At 25.7% G+C, this 9,656-nt stretch overlaps 1 long non-coding RNA gene across 3 annotated transcripts; it reads left to right on the forward strand.

Annotated features, from left to right (window-relative positions):
- Positions 1–176: 176 nt before the first annotated feature.
- LOC114124215 (uncharacterized) lies at positions 177–3,119 on the forward strand. 3 transcript variants are annotated; one of them, XR_007603407.1, is made up of 4 exons: positions 177–606; positions 772–915; positions 1,643–1,693; positions 2,545–3,119. It is a non-coding gene; the product is annotated as an uncharacterized LOC114124215 (long non-coding RNA). The 3 variants fall into 3 exon arrangements; XR_007603406.1 differs by lacking the exon at positions 2,545–3,119 and having other exon boundaries at positions 177–712; positions 1,643–1,934; XR_003592431.2 differs by lacking the exon at positions 2,545–3,119 and having other exon boundaries at positions 180–606; positions 1,643–1,929.
- The last annotated feature ends 6,537 nt before the right edge of the window (positions 3,120–9,656 follow it).

Genomic DNA, 9,656 nt, shown 5'->3' on the forward strand with positions numbered 1-9,656 from the left:
AGATAATATGCACCACCGACAACTTCTAACAATTGATGCACCGCATTCACGTCTCTAGAAATTATGTACAATACCATCGGTCCGCGATCCGTCAGCCGACCGCACTGATCGTCGGCCCATATCACACACGGGTGTTCTGATTCTAGACAGTGTGACCAACGCAAACGGGTTGAATCGTTGATTGGCGCGTACTAGCATAGTTGCATGTATAATATTTTGCTGTACTTAAATATGTAGGTAGTAGGTAATCTTATTTTGGTATTCCGTAGTCGTCACACACAGCGTAGGTAGGAAATAATTAATATTATGATATATAAATAAATAATAATACGACTTACGTGAATTAAGGTGGTTTCACATCACTCTTTCAAATTCGAAGCACAGACTACAGACAGTGTATGAAAATATTTCATAATAAATTAATAGTGACATAGTGTAAAATACCTTTATGGACTAGTCTGCACTATATTTACACAGTTACGTGAGAGTATAATGCTATGCTATAATCATACACTGTCAAATGACAATTTTTGTCAATACTCATCATTACTCATTAAACATGGTCGTCCGACTATCGTGTGTGCTGCGTTATAAGTGTTTATATAAGTAGGTACCTACCTATACATGACATTTTTTTTCTTTTTTGGATCGCTTAAACATAATAATATTATCTTAACCATTTCGAAAATCGTGATATTAATTATTACTATTTGTAAGTATTTGGTTTCTACTGTTTCTAGTGTACCTATTGTTATCGTTATTATTTATTAGGTACCTATTACAATTTACAACACGTCAACATACATACCGACATACAGCAGTCGCCAGTCATAGCGTACTTAAGACTTTAGTAATTGCAGTGAGTGATATAAGCTGTTGTAAAGTTTATAGTTGAAGGGTAATATATTTAATAATGTAAGTAATACAATCTATAGTAGATAGTATATAACACAATCCCTACTGCGGTCTGCGGAACTGTCCAGTATAGTATTAGTATATTTCTATTCAACTTTAGTTGATGTACTCGCGAATAAATCCTAAATAATATTGTGTTTACTGCAAAATTAATATAAAAAATCCCCTCTCCCAAAAAAAAACCTTAGATCCACCACTGAGACAGGGTTAGATATATCATATATGTATATTGTAACGTTCGTGAAGTTAGACCACCCCAAAGTACAGCAATTTTGTCACCTAAATGATTTGAAAATTTTAAAAAGAAACTTGCAAATATACCTACTTGTAAATTAAAAGATATCGCAATTTTGGTTCCATTTTCAAAGTTTTAGGACAACTAGGTTAGGCTGACTTTGTAACTTTGAATGCTCTTATGGCCGCCTAAATCGTTTGCAAATTCTTACACTAATCATTAGCTTTTATTTGGTAGATAATAAGTTTGAAGTTATTCTAAGTCAAAATAGGTGGACCAACTTCACAATTTCAAAAGTTATAGCAGCCACCCAAAAGACTTGTAAATTGCAATATGAGGCTTATAATACTTGCTACTCATTAGTTTTTGTTTAATACCGATTTCGAAGTTCAATAAATGGGTGCGCTATGTGAAGTTGGACTAACTTATACAAATTAAAATTATATCTATTTATATAATTTATAGAAATAGTACTTCAATTTCAAATTTCAGGGGTGATTTCCGATAGCAAAGTGAATCCTTGGTGCACTACAGAAGTCAAAAGTAAGAATTTCCTTAGTTTTCAAAAAAAAATAAGACAAAACAAAAAAAAAGTGACGGAAACACGGGAATTTTTACGCAAAACCTGTTTTCGACAAAATCAATTTTTTTTTACAATTCAAAAACAAATCGCTGTAAATACTTGAAATTTTGACCAAATATTTATATTAATGTTATCTATTTACAGTTAAATTTTCAAAATATTTAAATATTTTTTTGTTTTGTTTTGTTTTTTTTTTGTTATTTTTAGACGACTGAAATTTTCGAATTTTTTTGAGTAAGTTTGAAGTATCAATAAAAAAAATGTTGGGTTTCCAAAAACACTTGAAAAATGTAATACAAAGTTTTCCCTAAGTTATTCTTATTGAAGTTAAAAAAAAAATCAAAAACTATTGGTCATAATTTTTTTTTATAAGTGTTTGAAGTTCAATTTTTAAGAAATATGTCAAAATCGCCAAAATTTACAAGTAATTTTGTCGTTGAAAATTCATAACATTTTTTGTATTTATATCTAACATTAAAAAATTCAACATTAAGTTTTTCTTAAGTTTTCTTTCAAATTGCTATAGAGAAAATTCGAAGTCTCATTATAGGAAAAATGTTATGAGCGTTTATATTTAAAATTGTTTACGAAATCGCGTAATGATAACGATTTATCCTCAAACAACTTAACATTTGTTATTATTTAAAAACTAAAAGTCTTAAATACTTTAACATTTCACAAGTTCTTTAGATTAGCGTTTTTTTTATATAATATTTATATTACCATAAATAAGTTCCAATACAAATAATACCTGCATGTAATACTGTACATATAATAATACAATATTAAAATATATATTTTTTTTTTATAGGTATTAGGACAATAGTCATATTATAATATTACGAGTATGTTGGCTAGAAAATATTGATTAGTTAAATTAAAATACTATGCTGGCTAATTAGAATATCATATATTATAATAATATTTAAACCTATTGTTTTTTTTCTAATTTTTATCGTCAGTCAGTAAAGTTATTTGAGTACGATTTTATTGTTTATATTATTTTTATATATACTTAAATAACTTATTTGTCATTTGTTTTCATTTTAAGTACACTATAAGTTTTTTTTTAACTAGTTTTATTTTACAAAAAATTATCTTTGATTTTAAATGTTTTTATTCTAATTTACAATTTTAATTTTAGTATATAATTTTTCAAGAATGCTTCGCGATCAGATCTGCGTTTTCTAATATTATCCACATAATTCAAGGTATAGAATCATTTGATTTGTTTTATTTTTTATCATTGGTAAAATAATATTCAAGAAACTAAGAAAGACAAGCAAGATTTTAGATGTACAATGGGTTATTAATAATGTCATATAATGATTCGTAAAAAACATGTTACTTTTCTATTACAGAATTATTAAAATATAATTGATAATAAACAGGTACGTTTAATTTATCTGTGTAATATTAAAAATAATTAAAATAATTAAATAATCTTATTTAAGTTAAAATATTATCCGTTTTAATAGTATACTACCTAGTATTATAATATTAGTTTATACGTATTAATTATATTTATTTTAGCTATATGTGTACACATATTATAACAGTATTGAATTCAGTAGTCAAAAATATATCAATATAAACAAAATTATGTAAAAATGTTAATATATAATTGTTTAATTTGTGGAGTACATTTTTATAAATTTATAATACCTATTTAATCAGATTAGACAACAACTATTATCGTTTATTATAGATCACCATTAATATGATATATACGTCTTGAATTCAGCACTGCCAATGTAATGAGGATAATGGAAAATTTTCGGTCATATAAGATATATTATTTCATTAAATCAAAAATTTATTTTAAACATTATAATTTTGACTTAAAATATGCATAACACGATAAATCGTGAAAATTTCACTTACTATAAATAGCTGCCTGACAGTTCACCATTATCCTCTGTGTGGATTAGGCCTAAAGTTTATACTCGGGGAAACCACATTAAAAAAAACGCGCCACATATGCAATACCTCATGCAACATTTAAGTTGATATAATATCTATTTTCACAATGTGCTAAGGTGGTGAGGAAACTTGCATTGAAAATAGAATACTTAGTTCCTCATATGTTAGTCTTTTAGTGATTCAACAATTATTATAAGAATACATTGGTAGGCACAAAAAAGGTTATTCAAATATTGACAACAATTTGTCAAAATCATGAATATTTGCAAATTATTTTGTAGTTAAAATTTATGAAAAAATCGGTGTAAGTATCTAAGAGTCAAAAATTTAATACTAGATATCCCATAAGTTTGGCTTACTATAATAATACGATAATTATAAAATAACTTGAACGTTGGCCAATAAAAAAAATGTTACCCTTAGTTTAAATTTTTAAGAAATCCAAAATTCACTCTTAAAATAACGATTTAATATCAAATAATTTTAGATTTTTGTTATGGTTAAAATTTATTAGTCGTATAGAACTAAAAACATACACCAGTTCTTTAAATTGGCATTCTCTGAACATGATTTAATTTTAGGTTATTAAAACATTAACCACCTTATTCACCACTCAATTTAAAAAGTAATATATTTTATATATTATATCTTCATTCCTAAGCTGACAAATCATCTCCGTTCAGAATCGTTTTTCGTATTCAATGATACTTATCATTGGATTCAAATTGAATACGTCCATTATAGTAACCTACTATATATAGCAGAGCGTTATTAGTAACTTGACTGCGCTTTTTAATTTTTATACTGCATATGATACTATTAACATATCACATGTGTTAAAAGTTAAAGGGAGCGGGCATAAAAAAAATGTGTACCCTGCAGGGCAGCAAAATCTTAAACACGCCACTGCGCGGGGAGGTTAGGTTAGGTCCAATACCTCTGGACCCCCCCAGAGAAAAAAAAACCGATACATAGGTATTTTTGCAGTTTAGTTAAGGAATAAGTATAGAAATTGGTATTTTGTGTATTCTGAAGACGATGTCTAAGTTACGGCTAAATATAATGTCATGTGTGATAAAGAAAATAAGCAATATATAGTTATCATACATAGTTTATATTAATTATGTATAAACTGAGAACCCCTTCACCAATCAAATACGTCACTGCAGCAATAATGTACAATAATCTAATAAATTAAAATTAAAAAGTTAAGAACTTATTTGAAATACAAAATTGCTAAACAAGCTTTAAAGTACAGTTAACGCATATTATATTCCTAGAAAAAACATTTTGGCACATTCTTCCATTCTAATAATAGTCTTTTTAAAATATTTTTTTTTTTTTAATGCATCCTTTAAATTGTTTGTATTAATTTGTAATAATTATAGGCGTAATCAGATAATAATTTAAGTAAAATACTACATACGTAGTCGGTACTTAAATTTATTAATATAATATTATGTAATTTTATTAAATTACCTATATATATATGTACCTACAAGCATTAATCAAATAAATGGTTTTTTTGTTAGATACTTGATGTAAGAATGTACCTATCGTGTATAAAAAATAATAAATTTCAATTTTATTAGTTATAAAATAAAAATATCATTATAAAAATAAAAGATTAATATTATTATTTTCATTGAAACTGAAGATACGTAGATGACATACAAACGTACAATCTGGTATAGAATGGTAGCTGCAATAGCTTTACAATAAATATACTGCCTAGTGGCTAGTACTAGTTGTACAATATAAATACAACAAAAATAGTATAACCTTAAACTTTAAAGACAGCAGTATAACACATTGACATTAACATTTAACAAAGTACACTACTAACTTTACAAAATGATGAACAATTTACAATTATTAAACAAATCGTATTATTATTAATTATTGAGAAGTAGATCAGTTTTTAAAATTACTATTTACTAGTGTAGGTTTTTACTTATTACACAAAATAGATAAGTCGTTTCTTTTTTCTCTTAAAATTGACACTATGGTATTTATTTTTATCAGTTATCACTTATCACAATGGTTAATGAATAAATTATTCTGTTGAATATACTCAACGTCTTAACTATATTATAGTAAGATAAGAATAGTTATTCAGGTGCTAATAACATTCAATCTTATATAGGTTATCGGTTATCCCCAGAAAATGTTTCTCAATGAATATTAGAGATTTTTCTAAAAAAGAATTTAATACTTCTATGTACCTACTACTTATGTTATATATAGGTACCTATGAATATGTATGTAGTTTTACCTCGGTAAATAATAAATAAAAAAGATTTATGATTAACCATTTAAATTAAAAATTTAAATGCAGTAATAATTGATAAATATATGTAGATTTTAAAGGTTCTAATACAATTTTGAACTGTCAACTGTAAACTATGTTGAACCATTGATTAAAGTATAAACACTAAAGTATATAGTTCCTAAATTATAATATTAGAACTATAGTATATACCACGGTATATCATAATATACCGTGGTCTATACTTAATTGTTTATTTAGCACTATATAATCAAAGGTAGAACCATTACAACTAACCTATTACCTATAGTATTTATAATCAATGGTAGAACTTATATTATGTTTATAGTTTTTAATATAATATAATGGTTTTTAATTATAATGACTTATACAAACTACATTACTACAACAAAATAGCAATTACACTTACAATATATTATAAAATTAATGTTTTAAAACTTTAAGTAGGTTGGTGGTAGGTATAGTTTACAAAAAGAAAAATAATTGTAGATTTATATTGATATATACATTTTTTATTCATGGTACATTTTTAAAAATAATTAGACTCTTTTTGAAGTAGGTCTATTTAAAGACATTTTTATATTTCCGATTTTATTTAATTTAGTTTCTATAAATATCTATAAAAGTATTTTGCTTGGTCAAAAAATTTAAAAATGTGATAACAATTTTTTAATAAGTACCTAGTTTGTATTGAAACCAAAATATCTTAAAAGTATAAATAAATATATTATGATATTGCTTATTTATACCATAGACCTAATTATAAAGTTTCACGAGTAATAAAGTCAAGATATTGACTTAAAAATTAAATGATAAATTATAAATTATACAAAGTAATACCAGAGGTACAACCAGGGGAGGAGTTAAGGGGTTGTAACCCCCCCCTCGACATTTTTCCGAGGCTACAGTATTCCTTAACGTCGGTAGGTACACCTGATGATATATATTGTATTAATGTAACCCCTCCCCCGAATTTTTTTTCTAGTTGCGCCACTGAATAATACTACTTATTATAATAGTTAAATATTAATAGTAAAATACAAATGCAATGTTTTCGGCTAGTATTAATTGAGCCGATCATTTTATTAATGATAAAATAAATTAACTATAAATTAGTAACTAGTTATATACCTATTACCTAGTAAAGACTGACAGTCCGTCTACACTGAGAATCGTTTTTTGTATGCAATGATTTATCATTAAAATCATATTTAACACACATATTACAGTGACTTATCAACTGAATGACGAGGCACACTCGACACCTACTATATACAGCAGAACGATTATCTACTTTTCGAATATTTATTTAATACGCGTTAGACCATCATAATTTATACTTATTATACTTCTTTTTGTCACGTCTACATCTAAAGTTTTTTTATGTTGTCAGTTGAAGCGTTGGAAAATGACCTTTTTCCGTTCATTGGACTGTTGGACTGTAAGTGTTTTTTAAAGTTCTGTTTTAATCAGATTATAACATGTACATTGTACATGCACGAATGAACATATCATTCCTATACGTTTTTCCTTGCTGGTAGGTGGATTACTCCCTCGCTGTTTAATAAAACAGTACATAAGTGAATTTAGATACCGAGAACGGTGAAAACAGTTCATTATTACCGTAATACAGATAAAGGCGGTAGAGGCGTGACAAAAAATAGTACCTATAGGTAATATGTGGCAAATGTGAGAGAGCAATTTCCGCTTTTGCCAGTTGTCATACAAATACACTATTTACTATTTTTGATGCTTTGATTATATTATATATTTAAAAATATATATAAATTAGTTAGTTTATTTGTTTTATTTCAAACATTTTGAAAAGTTTGTAGCAAATTTCCTATATTTTTGAATGCATGTGTTACGCGGTACGCACCAACTAAATATAAATTGTAAATATGCAATTACCGTGGTTATCAAACTTTGTAACGAAGTCTGATTAACAATTTTTAATTATACCATCGTTAACGCAGCTGTGATATACATGACTATTAGTTTCGAAAGTTTTTTTTTTTTAATTTCTTATGAGCATGGTAAAGTAAACTTGTTCCAAAAATAAATATCTGTCAATCCTTATATGCATACTATGATTATTATGTAACTTACTTGTTGCTATTTTTTAATATGCTTATTGATGTTTTTTAGGGTTATAGTGTTATACCTACTATAATAATAATTATAGTAAGATTAGTAAGTATTGTATCATTTGTATTTTTTATTTAATAAATAAATTGTATGTATGATAAATATAAATTTATCATAAATATCAGTGATAACATCTTTTTTTGGATGGGGAAATATTTTTTTTCAATGACCAATATGATTAGGGAGTGACGAGTGTAAATGGCTATGGTATTTACTATTTTATAACATACCTTATAGTTTTATACCGCAAGTCATGTAAGGTTCGACGAACTCAATTCAAACATCTAATAATAGCCTAAAATTCGATAGTATACCTTTATTTAATTAAAAAGTAATTGATAAGAATGATAAGTGTCAACTGATAACTAATTAGTAAAAAAGTAAAATAAATCAAATATATGAGCAATAGCCGACCGCCTGAAACAATATATTATAATTTATTTATATTAATTCAGCATTTCATTGTTAATATATACATACTTACTTATATATTATAATTATTATTTATTACACATTTAATTGTGTTTTAATATGTTGTTAACATATTATTATATAGGATATTAGGATAGAATGGCTTATGTCCAATTCCATTACCGTAAAAACAAAATTATTTATTGATCGAGTTTGTATAATATGATTTGAATTTTGATTAAATATGAACTGCAGTTTATAAATGTTTAATCTTGTACACAGTATACACTATAAAAGGTAGGTACAGCTATTATAAAAATTATAACGATTGTTAAGCATGTAAATGTACTTCCTGTAAATAATAGCATTGTAGTTTGTATTTTTAAACAATAGGAAAACATAGTATCTATAATAAACAATTTAGTTTCTTTAATTATTCAATGAATGAAAATAAGATAAAACTATAATTATGTCGATATTTATTTCCTTTAAATAATAAACAAATAAACAATCTCTAAAACAATTTAAGTATTATACTCTGTTCCGCTAATCATCATTCAGTAGGTAATCATCATTTATGCCTTTTTAAGCCTTACATAGGCTACCTGCCTACCTATAAGGTAATAAAAGTATCTTAATTATTAATTAATTTTTAGTATTATCAATGATTGTTATCAATTTTTTTTTTATAGATTAATGAACTGATTGAAAATAAAACTTAAGTTATTTCTTCAAATAAAAATATAGTAACAATCTACCTTACCTAATATATTAAAATATTCAACTGAAATCGATATCAATTTTATATTGTAAAAATATTTTCTTCAATTATGCGACTTGATACAGTATAAACACTTTAGAATCTGCCACTTATAACCACCTCAACACTGGCACTACAAATTAAATTGATAAAGAAATTTGCATTGCTTATTTTATGATCTATTTTACTATTTTGAAAAGTGTGTTATATTAATTAACGCATTACGCATATGACATATACTATTTAGTATTTATATCATAATAATTAATCACATAAGTGTTTTCTAAACTAATAATTTAAAAAGGGCTGAAAATTGAAATTATATTATTTATACCAATTAAGGGTAGAAATTTATTTTATTCTATTCGTCGTATTTAAGTTTTGTAATTTA

This window comes from Aphis gossypii, chromosome 1 (assembly GCF_020184175.1).
Source record: "Aphis gossypii isolate Hap1 chromosome 1, ASM2018417v2, whole genome shotgun sequence".
Lineage (NCBI taxonomy): Eukaryota > Metazoa > Arthropoda > Insecta > Hemiptera > Aphididae > Aphis > Aphis gossypii.